Genomic DNA, 19,158 nt, shown 5'->3' with positions numbered 1-19,158 from the left:
TGTGTGCTTGGCATTTTTTAAGGGCCTAAGTCCCTCATCTGTCTCTCTCGCTCATTCCATGTTCCCTGTATAATTGTCTTTCCATCCCGCTGCCTGCCGCTGGATGTAGGGCTTTCAGAACGTTACCACAGTAATACTGATTGATGGAGTCGATACCTCACCAGGTTCCAGAACATCGAACACCCCCGCACACAGATATGACAAATTTCGGGGAACAAATTATAATCGCTCCACTCATGATGAATTCCCTCTGGGAAAATAGAAATATTGTGAATACTTATGAACTTTCCCTGCCACATGGCCATTCATTTGGTACGCTCATGTAGGAAAGGGGGAGAAAAAGAAAAGGTGAAGAGGCGAAAACTCTCACTGATGAGGATGGATAAAAGACAAAGGCGGCGGGTATTCGATGGGTGGATATATACTGACAAGAGGTTATTACTTCTGAACTATGTTTAGTCTTTGATCCACATTTTAAAAGCCTACAGTTATGCAACAGAGAAATATTCGCCCTCACTAATAAAAGGAGCAGGAAACAAGGAAATTAATGTGATCTGCTATGGAGATGTGTGGGTTAAGAAAGCCAGCAAGACGCATCAGGGTTGCTTCAGTCCAAATGTGACTAGTAGACAAGCATTAAAAATCAATCAAAACAAATTAATGGCTGACAGCAATAGCTGCGTTTTGTTAAATGGAATTGGACCTGGTTGCAAAGCAGTCACAAGGCTAATAATGAGTACCAGTCACCATGACTGCCAATCATTTGCTCTCTCCATCATTCACAGAGACCTCAGAGAGCAGAGGGGTGAGGATGTAATTCATGGGGCCAAGATATCAATAGGCAAATACTGGACACCTGTGGCATTACAAAATGTGGCTCTTTAGGAAACCTAAAGCACCAATCAATGACTTAACCGAGGGGGTTTTAGTGTAAAGGTTCCTCCCGAGTCACCATAACATCAGGTATAATAATATAGAAAAGAAATTCAAGAAAAGTGAACATTTTAAAACTTGTTTGGGGTAAAATTTTCTACTTGAGAAAGTTCTCATTGTTATCAATAATACTATGATGTGATATGTATTAAATTGATTTTGGTCAGAATAAAAAGGACTGGACAATTCAATGATTTTTATTGCTGTCATGCTACCATGGAGAATTATGGGAAATTATTTTAGACCTCTTTTCAGTAACTGTACACAAAACTCTACAAACTATGCACAAACTGAACTGTACAATCACTTATTAAGATAAATTACAATTTGTTTACATCGTAATTGGTGCTCTATACAAATCGTGTTTTTGCACTGAAAAATGCAACACAGGGCAGGGAAAGTTAAAGTTAAAACGCCTTAATGATGATTTGTTTCTGACAAACACAGCTTTTTCCTTTAAGACATTAATTGATGGATTGACTCAGGTGGATTACTTGTGGATTATTGCTTTAATCAGCTGTTTGCAGTTTCATTCTGGCGGCACCCATTCACTGCAGAGGATTCATTGGTTAGTGATAACATTTCTCCAAATCTGTTGCATAAAGAAACAAACTTATCTACATCTTGGATGGCCTGAGAGTGAGTACATTTTCAGCAAAAAAATATTTTTGATTAAACTGTTCCTTTAAGGTTGTACTCAGCTTGTGAATACAATGATACCAATATGCAGTCTGGTCTCATGTTTATACGTAGGTATTAATACGTAACATTTACAAGCACAAAACGTAATTTTTTTTACGTTTTTATTGATGCTAAAACATACAATTTAGACGTATTTCAACGTATTTCAGCCACCTGAGCTGACGGCTCGCATTGTGGAGGTGTTGGGCCCTCATATATTTATCCAGGGAAATTACTGGGTGAGAAATCAATTAGTGCCTGTCTGTGTGAGAATTGCATGCCTGCCACGGCCAAGCAGGACGCTTCCTGTTCATTAAATCAGTACGCCTAATGATCTCAATCGCTCGGCTGTCTGATGCAATCGCCTGCATGCCATACAAAAAGTGAATGACAGGATGAATGAATGAAGAGAACGAGTGAAAGAGAAAAAGACCAACAGGACAGATTTTATCCATTTACCTACAGGGTTTTTTGAGCCAATCACCTGATCCATAAATCAAGTAGACTAATTATTCTGAAACTGCAGCAAAATAATGCCATGATGAGGTAACAAAACCGATGTGAAAGGCAGCCAGGGAAAAATAGTCAATTTTTAATGGATTTACAAGTATTCCACAAAAATAGATATTGTTAAAACACCTGAAATATAAAGCAGTAGCACCTCAAGTTTTTTAACCAATCAGAAACGGACTATGTTTAGGAGCTATAGAAAGTCTGAAATCACTTACAGCGCCTTTAATATATGGTTTATGTGTAGGTGTTTTCTGGAAACCTACATTATGTAGGTGTTTTTGGAATTACACATGGAATTCACTGAAGCATTTTTTTTTCTTTCCCTCTGAGACAATCAGAATGTGTAACACGGTCCATATCGCAGCCAAGATCACAGACTGTTTCCAAACTTAAATATAGTGTGAACTTACTCCACACAGGGCTTTCCCTGAACAGAAGCAACCCCTATTAAGACAACAGTGTTTACGCATATCTTATAATAAAGATACTGTTCCAAAACAAAGTCTAGATGTATCATCAGCATAGTTTCAGTCCATGTTCTTCTTGTCCTCAAACAGCAGTATGGCCTACATTCATTATGAGGTTGGGATGTTAAAAAAAAGTCACCAGAGGGTCCTGAAATAGTATGCAGTGCACATTACAGAACGTATTCACTTGGAATTCATTAAAATACTTAAACATGAACAAGGGCTCATGCGTAATAGACACTCTGTTTTGTTTGTAATTAGAGTGTGCTGTTTGTTTCTAGATGGCCTAGATGATTTAGGTGTGATGCATACAGATCCATCACCTAAAGGTATGTACAAAAGGGTTCAACTCTTCTTGACCTACACGAGGTTAAAGCTCACAGATCTGGTAAAGGTCTCATGCCAATTACTGGGGGTCATTACCCATTACCATGATGTGATTCATAGCATCCTGCAAATGACCTGGGAAAGACCTAATTACAAAGGGCATAGAAAATTATTGAGAGGACAAAATCATTAGAAAATGATTAAATGGACAAAATAATGCAATAAATCAATAAGAATTAATTAATAAATCCATTAATAAGTCATACACACACACACACACACACACACACACACACACACACATATATATGTACAGTGGGTACGGAAAGTATTCAGACCCCCTTAAATTTTTCACTCTTTGTTATATTGCAGCCATTTGCTAAAATCATTTAAGTTCATTTTTTTCCTCATTAATGTACACACAGCACCCCATATTGACAGAAAAACACAGAATTGTTGACATTTTTGCAGATTTATTAAAAAAGAAAAACTGAAATATCACATGGTCCTAAGTATTCAGACCCTTTGCTGTGACACTCATATAACTCAGGTGCTGTCCATTTCTTCGGATCATCCTTGAGATGTTTCTACACCTTCATTTGAGTCCAGCTGTGTTTGATTATACTGACTGGACTTGATTAGGAAAGCCACATACCTGTCTATATAAGACCTTACAGCTCACAGTGCATGTCAGAGCAAATGAGAATCATGAGGTCAAAGGAACTGCCTGAAGAGCTCAGAGACAGAATTGTGGCAAGGCACAGATCTGGCCAAGGTTACAAAAAAATGTCTGCTGCACTTAAGGTTCTTAAGAGCACAGTGGCCTCCATAATCCTTAAATGGAAGACGTTTGGGACGACCAGAACCCTAGAGCTGGCCGTCTGGCCAAACTGAGCTATCGGGGGAGAAGAGCCTTGGTGAGAGAGGTAAAGAAGAACCCAAAGATCACTGTGGCTGAGCTCCAGAGATGCAGTCGGGAGATGGGAGAAAGTTGTAGAAAGTCAACCATCACTGCAGCCCTCCACCAGTCTGGGATTTATGGCAGAGTGGCCCGACGGAAGCCTCTCCTCAGTGCAAGACACAAAAAAACACCTGAAGGACTACAAGATGGTCTGATGAGACCAAGATAGAACTTTTTGGCCTTAATTCTAAGCGGTATGTGTGGAGAAAACCAGGCACTGCTCATCACCTGTCCAATACAGTCCCAACAGTGAAGCATGGTGGTGGCAGCATCATGCTGTGGGGGTGTTTTTCAGCTGCAGGGACAGGACGACTGGTTGCAATCGAGGGAAAGATGAATGCGGCCAAGTACAGGGATATCCTGGACGAAAACCTTCTCCAGAGTGCTCAGGACCTCAGACTGGGCTGAAGGTTTACCTTCCAACAAGACAATGACCCTAAGCACACAGCTAAAATAATGAAGAAGTGGCTTCACAACAACTCCGTGACTGTTCTTGAATGGCCCAGCCAGAGCCCTGACTTAAACCCAATTGAGCATCTCTGGAGAGACCTAAAAATGGCTGTAAACCAACGTTTACCATCCAACCTGACAGAACTGGAGAGGATCTGCAAGGAGGAATGGCAGAGGATCCCCAAATCCAGGTGTGAAAAACTTGTTGCATCTTTCCCAAAAAGACTCATGGCTGTATTAGATCAAAAGGGTGCTTCTACTAAATGCTGAGCAAAGGGTCTGAATACTTAGGACCATGTGATATTTCAGTTCCTCTTCAGGAACTCGAGCTGCGTCAACGACGCTTTGGGGAATGCCAACAGCGTAACCGGCTCTGAATACCAATCAAATCTGTCCAGAAATGGGAAGGGATGTCACGGGCGAGGTGACGTAATGACCAGCTGGTACAAAAGCACGTGCGGTGAAACCGGCATCAGCTTTTTGTCATTCAGCGAAGCGCTCTGTGACTGGTGAGTCCTATTTACCGTTGTCTGTCTGTTTGTAAAACATGTCAAAGCGAAGTGGGGAGAGGAGTGAGGCGCAATACGGGCTGTGTGTTCCTCCGTGCAAAACGCTGTTTGTGTGCTTTGCTTGGGAGCGAGGCATGCGGAGGCAGCCCTCGAGGGGGCTGTTTGTCCGCACTGCGAGGGTTTTCCTCTGCGTGTGCTTCGCTCCCGAAAGGCTCTTTCCTCCGGAGAGGGCTCTTTCACTAGCGTTCCCCGCGGCGCTGACCCGCTTCCGCTAAGGCGGAGCGGAGACGGCGTTCGTGGGGTTCGCAACGGGATCTGGCAGAGGGATCGGAGACGAGCGAGTCTCTTTCTCCATCCGCACCTGCCGGATCCCGCGACCGCTCCCCGAGTCCGGAAGCACGCGTGGCGGTTTCTTCCCCTCGGGCAGCGGCATCGGCGCTTCTCGCATCTTCCTCCGAGGAGGTTGACATGGGAGGCGTCGAGCATGTTGCACCCACTCTGTCGTCACCATATGAGGAGCCTGTGGAGTGTTTTGACGAACCGCAGAGAGGGTTATACTGCGTTCTCTGCGGTTTCAGACTCACCTCCACATCTGAGCCTGCCCTTTTTTTCCCCGACCTCCACACTGAGGTGTCGAGGTTGTAGGGAAAATATTTCGGCCCGCCTCTTCGTCCCCTCATTCTGTTACTTCGGTAATGTCATGGGGACGAGTGAGCGCGGTTACAGAGCGATGCCGCGGGTGGAACAGACGCTTGCGAGCTATCTGTCCCCTGACGCTGCGTCGTCTCTGAAGGCAAGGGGTACGCGTCAGCAGGTCGGGCTGGCTTATGTCTGCACATCATGGTGGCATGCCAGGCTGACCTGCTCAAGGAGTTGGATGAGGGCAGGGGATTAGTGCGGAGCACATCCGTGAACTCCGCAAAACCGCTGATTTGTCTCTCCGCGCCGCCAGGGAGACCGTCAAGGCGATCTATGGCAGCCCTGGTGGCGGCGGAGAGACATCTTTGGTTGACCCTGTCGGATTTATGGAAACCCGTGACAGGGCCTTCCTTCTGGACGCCCCACTTTGCCGTCTGGCCTTTTTTGGTTCGGGAGGCAGGTGGCGGCGTCCCAGCGGTTTCTCCCTCGCCGCTCTCTAGCTCATGGGGCTGCTGGGCGAGAGCAGCCCCTGCCGCGTGCTGGCTCCTCGTATAGGCAAGCGTGCCCCCGCGGGAGCGGGTTGGGGCGGTAAGAAGGGTGAGCGGTCAAAGACCTCCCAGCCAAGCAGGCGAAGACGTCTTCGGCCAAGAAGCCCTGATGTGAGTGGGATCAGGGCTTACGAGGGTAGCCCCCGCTGGGGTAGAGCGACGATCGCACAGCGATCTTCGCCCCCCCCCCCGCGCCCTCAGGAGATCGTTCTGCCAACCCTGCCACCTATGGTGCTTCAGTGCGCAGCGGTCTCCAGCAAGCGCATATCTCAGTCTCTTCCGCCCGGTATCGTAGATCTCCTCTCACAGGCAGGAGGCACCCTTGTGCATCCCTGCCTGGAGTTATAGAAGCTGTAGGTGTGGCCCCTGAGGGGGCACAGCTGATAGCCTCTGGTCTCTCAACCGAGGTTGTTGAGACCATTCTCCAGTCCAGAGCTCCCTCTACGAGGAAACTGTATGCCCTGAAGTGGAGACTCTTCACTTCATGGTGCGGAGATCGCCAGCTCGACCCAGCTAACTGCCCAGTAGGTACAGTGCTGGAGTTCCTGCAGGCTCGACTCTCCGCAGGGTTAGCCCACTCCACCTTGAAGGTCTATGTGGCGGCAATTTCTGCTTACCACACCCCTCTTGGTGGATTGACAGTGGGCGCACAACCCCTAGTTACATGTTTCCTCCGTGGTGCACTGAGGCTTAGTCCTCCTCCCTTTCGGGAGCCTGACCAGCTGAAGCTAAACCGTATGTGTCCAGTGCGAGCACTGGACGCGTACGTCCACAGAGCTGCCATGTGGAGAAAGACGGACCAGTTGCTAGTGTGCTACGGTCCTTCTAAGAGGGGTCTGCCTGCTTCCAAGCAGACCCTCAGTCGGTGGATTGTGGATGCCATTCACATGGCTTATGAGTCTTCTGACCTCCCCTCGCCGATGGGAGTCAGGGCTCATTCCACTAGGAGTGTGGTGGCCTCCAAGGCCTTTCTCGCAGTTGTCCCTATTCAGGACATCTGCAACGCTACGGGTTGGTCCACGCCTCTGACCTTCGTCAGATCCTTGGCCTGGACATGCGAGCCACTCCAGGTTCTTCCGTTCTCTTGCCCTAGCTGTGCGCCTCTTTTGGACACACAGGGCAGGGGTGCGGAAGTCTGGAGCCGTTGGTATCTCGTTCCCCAAAGCGTCGTTGACGCAGCTCGAGTTCCTGAAGAGGAACGTCTTAGGTTACTTGTGTAACCCCAGTTCCTCGAGGGAACGAGACGCTGCATCACGGGGCAACACTTCCAGCATCCCTGCCAGGGCTTGCTTCATTCCTGAAGCTGATGCCGGTTTCACCGCACGTGCTTTTGTACCAGCTGGTCATTACGTCACCTCGCCCGTGACATCCCTTCCCATTTCTGGACAGATTTGATTGGTATTCAGAGCCGGTTACGCTGTTGGCGTTCCCCAAAGCGTCGTTGACGCAGCGTCTCGTTCCCTCGAGGAACTGGGGTTACATAAGTAACCTAAGACGTTTTTCTTTTTTAATAAATCTGCAAAAATGTCAATTCTGTGTTTTTCTGTCAATATGGGGTGCTGTGTGTACATTAATGAGGAAAAAAAATGAACTTAAATGATTTTAGCAAATGGGTGCAATATAACAAAGAGTGAAAAATTTAAGGGGGTCTGAATACTTTCCGTACCCACTGTATATATATTTCACCAAAAAATTTGCTCTTTGCATTTTCATTGAGATCCTAAAAAATGTGGTTCATGTAAGGAGGCTAAAAAACAAATTTGGGTGCCTCCACTGGCTCATCACTGTGTCAGAGAGATAATGACTGCCTCTCATATTCATTTTTTAACCACAATTCGCCTGGAGGCGTCCAACTGGTGGAGACTTAAAGTAAAATATTTAAAATATAAAAAAAAATTGAAAAACAATCAGGATTATAAATGAAGAAAAAAATAAAATATAAAAAAAATAATATCTGCATTATATTTATTTACTATAAATGTATTTATAGTAAAACCCATTTATTTATTTTTATGCCATGTCAGCAGCAAAGGTTACACTGAGGTAAATTCTCAGTAAAGTCTATTTGGAAGTATGCATCTTCGTTTGCTGTCCTCATTCCTCGACAACCTGTGACAACTGCATGGAAAACTTTACAAAATCTTTCAAGTTGATGTTTGTCAAATTATTTTCCTAGTGGGACGTTTTTAAAAACATCCAAACGGTACCTTATGAAATGTCTTTGTTAGGTAGTGACTGCTGTATTTCAAAGTGAGCCTCTGAAAATTTCTTAAGTGTGTCATAGACTCTATAATGGCTTCAAAACAAGAGTTGGGTTTCTGAGTATAGCCACAGGTCAACATTAAAGACCCCATTCCCGACTCAAAGGACTACATCACGGCGCAGACATTTCCCAGAGCCCGAAACATCTTTGAGCTTTATTGACCCGCATAGTTTGTGTCAGCAAACCTATTACTCGACTCCGCAACAGTCTTCCATGTGGCGTAAAACGCGACACTGTCAGGTGGCGATGTTGATGGAGAGAGACCTGTGAACCTTTGTCAACACGGCAGACAAGTGCATGGATGGATGAGAGGAAGCAGGCCACCCCAGAGGAGTGTCAGAGGAGAGAGTCGTCAGTGTCACTCCACAGAGAGAGCAAGACAAGCGTTCCTGGCACACGCTCAGATCCCTGCTGAATAAATACAGAAAGAAACAAAGAATTATCTCATTGTGTACATATTATTGATCCAGGAGTATTTCACCACCCCCGACAAACAATCTCTCAATCACAGTGTGCACATGTGACAGGGGAAAAAGCCTGTTATATATGGTGCACGTTCCCAGTTCATTTTCAATGAGAAAGAGGTGGAAGATGCCAGAAGGGAGGCTGAACTACTTTCAAAGCATGTGCACTTTTGCTTGTGCAGTTTGCCTAAATGTGTGGTATGCAAAAAGAAACTGAAGAAATACGCTCCATCCTACAATGCAATGTGCATTGTAGGTTTCAACATACTTAAAGGGATAGTTCACCCAAAAATGAAAATACGTGCATGGTTGACCCACTGATATCACATTAACCATTTTAATGATGTCTTTACTACCCTTCTGGGCCTTGAACATTTCAGTTGCGTTTCTGTGTATGCTGGAACAACATAAGGGTGAGTAATCAATGACAGAATTTTCATTTTTGAGTGAACTAACCCTTTAACTTTTTATTCCCAGTGTGATGAATGAACTGGAAATTTTTTTTTATTAATTCTTTCTTGACTCATCATTGGATCACACTGTCAAAAGAGATATATATATATATATATTTATTTATTTCCAGGATGCTACTCACCAACTTAAACTTTGCAATTCATGAGGCAAAACAACTTTGCAAGTCATGAGCCAAAACTTTAGTTTGCTGCTGTTTATTAAACAATAACAGCTGTTTTGCTTACTGCTTTAGTTTTTTTTAAGTTTCAACATACTTTAAGGCTGCCACATGTCACTAGCCAAACAGAGATGATTTTAGTCATAACTAATCAGAGATGATTTCAATCACAACCAATCAAATGGAATTTAACTTTTATGCATTCAGTACACTTCAGTATTGCTGTGTATGAAGTTGCTTTATAAATTGTTCTATGTAGCATTATGTAAGGAACAATGAGTGAATTTAACTTATTTTCAGATTAGTCTTGCATTATCAAGATATTAAAAATAGTCAATTATTACACAGAAACGTTGTAAGATAACTACTTAACTGTATTTTAACGTGGAAGCCATTTTTCTATATCGCCAAATTTCTATATCGTCTTGTGCATGGAAATCACCTGTATACATTAGAGGAAGCAAGAAAGCAATCAAAGCTTGACTCTTATTATAAAATCCCCTTAAGGTTTGCTCTGAAAGCTCCATTTTTCAGCACAGCAGCAGAGCCTGTGGGGTTATTGATCTGATTTAGTTTGACCAATCTCTCAGATCATGAAATGGAGCTTGGTTCATACTAAACCCGAAATATGTGGACTGTATATCTGTATGCATATATGGCTTTTAAATAGTGATGCAAAACCAATCTATATTTTCTGTATGTAGCCTCAGTGTTGTTCAGTGGGCCCAGAAAAAAAGCAAAGCATGTCTCCCCATAGATTAGCCCTATCGCCTTCTCTCATAACATCACATTGCTTTCTTCTCTCCCTTTTCCTTCTGAGTTCACACGGGATTGTGCAGCCCAGACCTGCATGAGAACAGATAGTAGAAGGCCCGTCTCACCATTCACTCCCTCCATCAATGCCTGTGCTTTTCAGCTCACTTCTGGAGCACTAAGGCCTTGGGGTTACTTCAGTCCTTTGTTGCTAGCCCAATTAGTGAGGCTCCCAGTGGCTCTTGCTCCCAAGTGACCGGAGGTGGAAAAAAACCCTTCTCGTTTCTGATGGCCTTGTAATGGCTGAGCTCAAGCTCAGTGTCTGGTGGTCAGACCTCAGGAAAGGGCGAGACAAAGCTGGGCTGTTGGAGTAGCCGAGGGCGGAGAGTGCTGATAGTGCTTTCATTAGCACGGGAAATGCAAATAAATGTGAGAAAGCCTTTGAAGATGCATCTCTGCTCAGTATCCATGGACACCAAGAAAAAGGATTAGGGATTTTTTTCTGGCCAGTGTAATAAGACATTTAAGTCAGACAGGGAAAAATGAAATTCTCTGTGCTGCAGTATCAACAGGTGCACTATAAAGAGTGAAACTGTTACCTTAAAATAAGACAAAACGAGCAGTAAAATTAGACATATTTAAGTTGTAAACTGACATTGCATTCTTATTTAAGAAAAAAAACAATTCTTTGTCAGTTTAGCTTGGTATATTCATGGCATTCATAATTAAGCTTGTTGACCAAAGAACACTCTTTTAGATATAAATGTTAACTGAAATGTCCATTTTGGGAAATTCTTTTTCAGCAGTGAATAATTCAGTTAACAATACATAAATGCATTTTATACTGACTGTTAAAAAGGATAATGGCCTACATTTAATGTCCTATGAATAATCAGAGCACAATTTCCTGAGTGTACTTGATGATTAATCTAAGATGGACATTTACTTACTTACTTTACTTACTTTTGTCATTTAGCAGACGCTTTTGTCCAAAGCGACTTACAAATAAGAAAAAGTAACTAAAACTAAAAAGTTACAACTCTATAAATACTATCTACCCACATATTTAAGAAAATAAAGAAATTAAATAAAATTAACACATGCATATAACAACAACATTTCAATAATAAACATATCAATGAAAAAATTAAATAAAAAGCTACTACTATCCCTTGCCGGTGTCCCTGCCCGGTGGAGTCGCACGGTAGAGTCGATGGTCTTTACACTCTTTGGTCTTCACACTAAGAGGGCTTCACACGACGACTGCCGCGACCGCTGCCGCGGTATAATAACCTTCATTATACCAATCTAACAAATGATCATTTCAATTCAGCTGGACCCACTTTCCTGTTTATCAACTACAAATGGCCAAGCAAGTGCACACACTGACAAGATACACGATACAGTACGAGACCAAACGCGATTTCAGCAACTCTCATCCTAGTAAACAAAATAAGCGTTTCCTAGCAACGGCAAATGCGCTAAACACTGAGACAAGTAAATACACTTACGAGCTGATTTTAAACTTCCGCTGATAGACTGCTTCTCTTAAAGACCACTTCCATTACACTGCCTTCTGCTGGCGCTTGAACCCACTTTCCTGTTTATCAACTACAAATGGCCAAGCAAGTGCACACACTGACAAGATACACGATACAGTACGAGACCAAACGCGATTTCAGCAACTCTCGTTTCTCATTTCCATTCACATGTGATGTAAATCACCTGAAAGACTGAACAAAAATTCTCTAAAACCACAGAATTATCAAATACATTTTCTAGTGACAAACTATAAATAGCAACAACAATCAATACGAGCAGTAAATATGTTATTAACATTACAGTTGACTGAACCAATTTGGTAATGGCTATCTACAGTTGATGGAAGCTTTTGGCACACAATCTCCACCCTCAAGCAGGCCCGAGGTCTGTTTGCTTACATTTATTTACATGTACTGTCAAAAATGATTCATTTTTACAAACTATATTGATTATAAATGTATATTTCTTCAGCTCCAGTGACACAATATTACAAAATAACCATGCAAAATAAAAACGGCATTGAGAAATTTCGTTGTTTATTTATTTCAGTAAAATCGTGTGAGCTCTGCTAAATTTTTATCATGTCAAGTGTTGATATGCCTTGAAGTCCAAAGCTGAAAATCATAATTCATCCCTATTTCACTAAATCATGCTGATCTTTTGAGCATTTAATGTTTATGATTCATATATCGTTCATTCCATACGCACAGCCAGACGCCGCTCTTGAGCTATCATGACCAGTAAAGAAGAGAGTTATGGTGTCACATATGCGGATATTTGTCCTTACAGTATCCATATATGGACAACACAATGTTGACCTACAAGAAAAAAACACAAATGTTTGATGCATGAAACGTGAAGCCAATAAATACTTAATTATGGTAATATGAGGTTTGTCCATGTTCTTTAAGAGTCTTGGATATACATGCACCTATGATGATCACAATGAAATGAATGGGAGTTAATATCTAAAGATTTTATTTACTGTAGGATATTCTTTTAAAAATTCACATGACACGATTTAAGACAAAGTTTCATCAAATGCATGTATATTTTTATCAGTTTCTGACAGAACAGTTTAATTTCTTTTTATACACATTTTCTCTCAATAAATTATTGACCATATTTCAATAAATTTAACAATTTATAACCCCCCCCCCAAAAAAAGTTTAAAATTAAGTCTACATTTCAAAGAAAATCAGCAGAGCGAAGGGTTAACTTTCAGGCCTGTACGCAGTGATCAGATTACAGATGCATTATATTTTTTACATAACATACTTTACACCACATTAAAACAAAAAAAAGCTTAATCAGGCTCAGCTTTCCTATATGCAATTATATTAAATGTAATTTTCTCTCATTTGTCAACATGGTGTCAACACCACTGGCCCCTTTCTCATTAATACCACTCATATTTCAGCTATGGTTATTTATAACAATTCACAAATTGAGAAGGGACTCAAGATTTCTAGATCATGGATGGCTTACTAATTGCTGCAACATAAATTCATTCTTTGACCGGGTGTGGACAAAAAACACTGAAAAACACAGTGATCTGTTAGAGCTCCGCCTTATGTGCTTTCGTTTGCGCTCTGTGTGAGATTGAGTAGGAGAGAAAGACACAGTCAAAGGCAAAAGACAAGTAGAGGAAGATATTGATTGTTACATCTTTTTTTAACCCCAAGCATCCATGCTGCACAATATGCACAGATACCTATTGAACATTTTTGATTCGCTGTCTCTTGGTCTCTATTGCTGGCACAATCAGAGCCTGAAGTTACATTGTGCTGTTCACAAAAGAATCTGTTTAGAGATAGACAGCATTTTGTGAATATTCGTGAGAAGAGCTGCACACAGAAATGATTCATTCTCATTTATGGCTCACTGCAGACTTGTTTTGACCAACCCCTCATACTTACACAATTGCTTATTCAGTATGGTTCTGGAGCTAATGGAGATCTCCAGTGACCTCTAAGTGAGCACCTGAATGTCTAAAAGCTGTAGAACATAAACTACACAGCCAAAAGTATGTCATGCCAAAGTGCTGTACAAAACAAATAGGCTAAAGGCTGTACAAAGCAATTCACTACAAGTAAATGGGGTAAAACGTTTAACTGATAGATATGCCAATTAAAGCAAGTGTTTTATATTACAGGTTTTTTTAAATGTTATGTTTATATATACAATGAGAAATTATATATAAACATATATACTGTAAATACGCAATATATTTCATACATTTCCCGAAAATAAGTATTAACATTGGATAAAGCCATTATCACAATTCTGGTTTCATTTTATTGACATAAGAAAGGTTTTTACAGAAGGGATTTTGAATTTCAGGATACTGTCAACAGCTAGAAAAAATATATCTGTTATATATCTGTAAAATCTAGAAATAAAACTAAAGTTTGATGCATGCAAGTGCTACGGAAGTGGAAATTTCTGGCAAGGTGCATGACAAAAAAAAAATATTTTGAGAAAAAAACCTTTAAAGTTGTATATTGTAATTCAAATCCACAGATCAAATAGATGAAGTGCAATAAAATAAAAACTTGATGTTTGGAAGTCAAATTATGGAAGCAAAACAGCCCAATATCTCTAAATTAACCAGTGCATGAAAATAAAAAAAAAAGTGTCTTATTAAATCCTCACATAATTAAAAAGACAAAATGCAACTATAAGAAGAAATAATAAAATTATAATCATACCGTAGATAATGACAACTAAGAATAAAACTAATTAAACTACAGACTATTGACTGGAAAAAGATTTGTAAAATTATGTGCACATGGTGCAGGGTTGAGTTGTGTTCAGGTATTCATGGTTACTGATTGGTTATGATGAAGGACCAGACTAGGAACTGATTTCAAACTAATTTGTTCACATGTGTGATTCATTTGCACTGCAAAGAAGTGGAAGGTGTGAAACATGCCTGTGCAGAATCAGACCCATGAGATCCCTAAAGCATTTCGGTATGGCCCTAATAAGGCCTGGAGATATTATGCAAATACCCACTAATGTGCCATGCATCAGAGATGAGCACCGCTCTCTGCCACCCTCCCACCTATGCCACAGATACCATGATGGGAAAACTGCAGAGCAAAATCAAATGTACGAAGCACGTAAACATTTTGGAGCTTCATGCAGAGAGCAAGAGAGCAAGACACTCTGAAGCAACGACTGATGGAATTTCAAGGTCCATTCTGAAAAGATGGTTCTATGTACACGTTTTTTTGCACATCACATTTAATTGCTTTTATTGCTGTTTCTATGGAAACGGCAGAACACTTTGAAGCCATTACAGATTTCCCTGCAACCCTCAGGGGGGGAGGAACTAATGTCATGCCACTGAGGTTAATATACTATAAATGCTGCATGTGTGTAAACATACAGGCCTTCAGGTTTGAAGCCTTGGGGAAGACTTGAAGCAATACAGATAGGACAGAAATGACTAATAAGCTTGATAACAAGTTGATTACACAATCACAAAAGTACATGGAACCCGATATGCTCATATGAACATGATCTGACAATGAGTTTACAGAGCATATGGCCACTTATAAAGAAGTACAGGGATGGAAACCGTGAATGATTCTGATTTCAATAACAGTTCTTTTAGTCTTTTTAAAGAATTAATTTTTGGAAATGAATAGGCATTTTCCATAATAGAAATAGACTACTGTATTAAAAACCATTTGTGATCAGATTTTTTCTTTCATGCTCACCAAGACTGCATTTATTTAAACCAAAAACAATAAAATACATTAAAACAGCATTATTGTTAAATATTATTATAATTTAAAATAACTGTTTTCTATATATTTTTTTCTATCTAAATAAATTATGTATGTATGTTATGGAAAGCTGAAAACCTTAGCAACCGCCCCAGGTACCCTAGCAACCACCTTGAGTACCCTAGCAAACGCATAGCAAAGCCCTAGCAACCACCCCGGATACCTTAGCAACCGCATAGCAGCACCTTTGCATCCACCCGGCTACTCTAGCAACCACCCCGGGTACCCTAGCAACCACATAGCAACACCCTAGCAACCACCCCGGGTACCTTAGCAACTGCATAGCAACACCCTATAGCAACCGTCCCGGGTACCCTAGCAACCACATAGTAAAACCCTAGCAACCATTCAGAGCACCTTAGCTACCAAACTTATCTATCAAACTTTAAGCTTTTAAAACTACTTTAAACTTCATACTATTTCAGACTGAAAACCATCAAACTTAAAACTTTTAAGACTTTTCAAACTTTTTAAACTTCTTAAACATTGCAAACTTTTTTAAACTTTCTGGTCCGGCTTTCACAAGCCAACTTTTTATCTAGTCTAGTCTTTGCAACTTTACGTGGTTTTTATGTGGTTTTATCTTTCGCTTGGTGTTGTATGGCTGATTGTTTGTCTACGTTGTTCTGTATATTTAAAAGAGAATAAAATAAAATTTTATTTAAAAATTTGTTTACACAGATTTAGAAGCAGCATAAACAGTTCAGTAATTGGACTTAAATATACATTAATGAACAATGCTAAAAGAAAATACAAAAAAAAAATGAATAAATAAAATGTTTCATTCAATAATACCTACAGTATACTGTCAAGCTAAAAACTTGAAACTTTAGTTGCAAACAATCTGTCATTAACTACACTGATTAGTTACTTGCTTCTGTTCGGACTTAATTTGGGAGCACATTGTCTGTCTGTCGGTCGGTCTGTCTGTCTGTCAATCAAATAAAACAAAATAACTACCAGGGAGTATCTATACTCTGCACACTATTCAAAGAATGTGAACATGTTTTATATACAGGCTCTCTGAGATGTTAAACATTAGTAATGCAACAGATGTCCTGCAGAAGCTTTGAAGTGTGTTATCGAATCAGTAGCTCTCTCAGACCCCTGACAGAACATTAGAGTTAAATAGCCAGATATCTGGAGATGCGAAATCACCACTTCCTCTTTAGTTCTCTAATTCCATCAATATTTTGTGTAATCCACAACAGCGAAAATGGAGCTGAAGCAGATGGGTTGATTCTCAGGCGTCTCAGGGCTGCTTGCTGGCACACTAGGAGAACACTCCACTCTTATTGCTTTCCCTCTTTCTCACCAGAAGCGTTTTATTGTTAGTGCCTAGAATCTTGGCATCCTCTGATTCACCTCTCAGTTCAAAGGCTGGGGGAAAAGAATAAAAGTGAAAGATAGCTATTCAGGAGGACATATTGGTGCGGATGTTGAGAGAAGAATGAGAAGAAATGGTAGCACCAACAGAGGATGATGGCATAGTCTATCTCAGATTCCCATGATAATGACAGTAGTGAGGTGATCGTTCCTTCAATTACCCCCTAAAGCCCAGAGCAATTCCATCTCCATCTTTTTCTTAGCTTGGTTGGTTTAATAGAAGCATTACATAGCATCTGAAAGAACAATGCCGTGGTAAAGAGATCCAGAACCGTATGTGTTAAAACCACCATAACCATGCTCTACTTAATCAGTGGTTTGATTGAAGTGATGAAAAGATAATGGGAGACACACCACCTGTGTAAAAGTAAGATCTACACAGCAGAAGGTAACAACAGTTTTGTATTTTCTCCAGTGAATATAGGATAGATTAACCTGCAGTCAGAGACATTGGCAATCTGCAGGCAGCCTCTAAAGATTCGCACCGATGCATTATGCATGGCACGCTGAATCATTTGCGATATGACAGTGAGTAATGTGCTGGAGATTGTCTGATGGAACACGAACGTAGGCCATGCTTAAGATATGCTTTTTAATATCATTTCTTCCAGGTGATTTTTCTAATGGCCTTGTGCTGTGATGATCAGTCCAAAGCCTGACTTTAAACAAATATCTGTAAAATGTGATAAACTGCCATAACCGTCTGTGCAGAGCACACATCAAATTGAAGACAGAAGGATTCTGAAGAGAAATTATGCAAAAGGATCTCATTTCCTGACATAAAGGAAAGAATGCAGGAACCACAGTTCTGTCTAAAAGTTGCTAATGCACTTTTTGGGTTTGAATAAAAATGAAAAAGGAATTTCAAGTGCATTCACCACCATGAATAATTAATGTTTACATTGTTTGACAATTTGCCAGTTTTATTCACTCTTTTGCTGTTGTTGATTTTGCTGTCTCGTCTGATAACCTACTGTTTTGTGATATCAGAATGCATTTGTTCCTTCATTAAAATGAGCAGTTACATGTAGTAGTTGATTGTTATTCGTGGCATGTTTCATATATCAGCTGTCGAGGTCAGCATGTGGCTTTTAAAGGCAAATATGATACATGCTTGATCTCCATAGAAAACATGAGATGAAGTAATATAATATAATATTTAAAATGTAAATAAAGGGGACAATTTGCATGAATGTATTAACAAACAACTTAAAACTCCTTTTGTTATTATAGCCTCAAAATGAAAATTTCACCCAAAAATGAAAATTCTATCATTTACCCACCCTCATGTCTGTCCTGTATGACCATTTTTTCAGCAGAACACAAAAGATATTTTGAAGAATGTTGGCAAGCAAACAGTTTCGGTTCCACTTGACTTACACTATAATTTTTATCCACATAATGGAATATAATGCACTGTAAAAAAAAAAAAAAAAAAAAAAAGTTGAGCGAGCTTAAAATTTTAAGGCAACCAGCTTCAGCAGATTTTTGAGCTTTCTCATAGTTGGCTCAACTTTTTTTTTTTTTTTTTACAGTATGGGAAATACATCTGTTTGGATAACAACATTCTTCATAAATATTTTATGTTCCACAGATGAAAGAAAGTTATACAGGTTTGGAGTGACATGAGGGTAAGTAAATAATGACAGAATTTTCATTTTTGGGTGAACTCTCCCTTCAATCAGTTAATTTCTAAAAGTCAAAGAAACTTGACATTTTTAAGTTCAATTAAGAGAATTATGGAATATTACAGTGTTCACAATAAATGCTTTCTCTTTTCACAATTTTTTAAAGTTAAATTTCTGTGCCCAGAAACATTAATGTCCCCTTCCATCAATCTGCCCTTCATACCAAATAACAACGATCCAACAATCTGATTAATTCACAATGGACAAAATCAAGTTTCTCGATCGAGAGGTCGTTTCACTTGGATATATATCACAATTGGGAAGACGACCTCATTTTCCATTTTAAACTTGACTTCAATTCTGTGAACACCATTTATACCAGCTCAAATGTTTAGTGTGTGCTGCTGATCAAAGCAGGTTGTACAGGAGATTATAGGCATTTCACCTCAGGGATTATCAGTACACAGTTTCAAGATGATTTCCAGTGCTCACGACACACCGCACCTGAGCTTTATGTTACCAAGAGCCATCAACACTGGAGTGTAAAGCAGGTCAGCACTCCTCACCCGACACTTCTGCGGCAGTGATGCAGAGAGAAGGACGTGGTGTGACTGCCACTGTAACCGTTTTTTCCATTTCAAGCACAGCTGAGCAGAAACCCCATTT

Source organism: Barbus barbus (assembly GCF_936440315.1).
Source record: "Barbus barbus genome assembly, chromosome: 17".
NCBI classification, from domain to species: Eukaryota; Metazoa; Chordata; class Actinopteri; order Cypriniformes; family Cyprinidae; genus Barbus; species Barbus barbus.
The sequence above is the reverse complement of the archived record's forward strand: the minus strand, read 5'-3'. Positions refer to the sequence as shown.